Genomic DNA, 1,848 nt, shown 5'->3' on the forward strand with positions numbered 1-1,848 from the left:
CTCTCTCTCTCTCTGTGTAATCAGTCACCTGTTGAATTGACCATACCTGCAAGCTAGTCTCATTTTTCAAAAGTAGCTGTGTCTCTTCTTTCTTTCTTCTTCTTCAAAGTTCTATGCCAGGGTTAAGGTCACAATCTATTTCTAACCAATATGATCCTGTGCTCAAGGTCACAGTGCGTTCATTTTAGTGATTTTCAGAACTGTGTGGTTATAATATGCATAGCATTCTATAGTTTTTGGAACTATAGCCATACAATAAATTTTACCACTTTAAAATTTTCTAACGTGGGAGTTATAGCAGTGGCATTGTTATATATTCTGAATTTTAAAAAAAATGTCTGGTCTCCTCTTCCTAAACCATACGTTAATAACAGAAAAGAGCAGATACTGAGATCCTATAAAACAGAAGAGACATTTATATTGCCTGGGAAGTGAGAGAACAAGGTTCTGCAATTGTCCCTGACCTTTTATTCTCATTTCTTCATTAAAAATTTGTATTTCTACATGGAAATAATCATATATCTAATTTGCTGTTCATAATTTCATATGTTATTTTTCAAACTTCAACATAGTGTTGTCTGAGTATTTTCACTGAATGTCATATTTTGGCATACTTGAAAGTTTGAGCTAATAATATTTCATAAAAGTATTTCATCAAAATAAAACAAACCTTGCTTGGGTCAGTAGAGGGCAGCCATGTCAAGGACCTGTTCATCTATTTCAATATTTCTAGATCCCAAGCCCTATAGCAGTTTTTATGGAGATAGTTATAGCTATGAAATGAGTGTGGTGAAAGAAAAACTCAACATTAGCATAAACTTGCAGTTAAATACAGTGATTATCCTGCTTAATCTTTTAAGTGATCAACTTTCAATTTTAAAATTATTATGTTTAAATTTGACCATTTTTATAAGAATAATGGCAATTTCTAATCTAATCTTTATTTTGACCCTGAGCCATTCTTGTTGCCTTTTGACCTTTTGTCTCAGATCCAGTGAGATTAAACCATTCTTTAATCAGCAATCTTGGCATATCTTTCTACTAAAATATCAATTAACTAACTTACGTTTTATTTTATTTTATTTTATTTTAAACTGCATCAACAAGCAATCATGATTGTACTTCATTACTGGCTAGAAAGACGTTACAACCAAAAATAGCAATGACATTAAAGACTCTGTCTTTCAATATACAAATCTATGTCTTCAAGGAGCTACCCAGCTGTGACCACCTCTTCTGCAAATGTCCTGCCTCAGTTGTTGCATTCTTGAAGAGCCTGAGCCATGAAGAGCTTGCCTAAATCCTGGGAGGTGAACTCTTTGATGTTCTGGCGGTACATGTTAATCTGACCTGCGATGAGCAGCCAGTCCATCCTGGACGGGGTCCGGTGGGGCTTGAAGAGCTTCGATAGGTCCTCCTCAGGCTGCAGGGGTTCTCCTTGGTTCTGGCCCGGCAGGTTTTCCTGCTGGCAACCCTGCTGATACTGATATTTCTGCTGCTGCCGCTGCTTGCTGGTGTTCCGGATGTACGTGTTGTGCGTCACTATGTCTTGGCTTATCTCATCCACTTTGTCCATCAGCAGCTGCAGGTTCTTCCCCAAGTGACTGCTGCTGGCAAGGCTGAGCAGCTCATGCTTAGCTGCGACAACTGACTTCTTCTCAAGCCTCCCCATCAGCAACTTGATCTGATCTGAATTTTTAATGGCAATTGACACTTCTTCAAACATGTGTTCAAAGGTGATACTTGCCTTTTTCAATGCTTCAGGGGAAAAATCCTGCTTACAAACTTCCATCAGTTTAGGAGTCAGTCTGTATGCCTTTAGTGGGAAGAGACCCTTGTGCAGTTTTT

At 38.0% G+C, this 1,848-nt stretch overlaps 1 protein-coding gene and 1 pseudogene across 1 annotated transcript in view; one reads left to right on the forward strand and one right to left on the reverse strand.

Annotated features, from left to right (window-relative positions):
* Cnbd1 (cyclic nucleotide binding domain containing 1) overlaps nt 1-1,848 on the forward strand; it is a gene marked incomplete at its 3' end in the record, with an annotated part of 439,441 nt that overhangs the window by 358,120 nt on the left and 79,473 nt on the right. The gene's annotated exons all lie outside the window — the stretch shown is intronic.
* The window catches only part of LOC105743769, an 18,859-nt pseudogene continuing 18,178 nt past the window's right edge, over nt 1,168-1,848 (reverse strand).

Source organism: Octodon degus, unplaced genomic scaffold (genome assembly GCF_000260255.1).
Source record: "Octodon degus isolate 3935 unplaced genomic scaffold, OctDeg1.0 scaffold00165, whole genome shotgun sequence".
NCBI lineage: Eukaryota > Metazoa > Chordata > Mammalia > Rodentia > Octodontidae > Octodon > Octodon degus.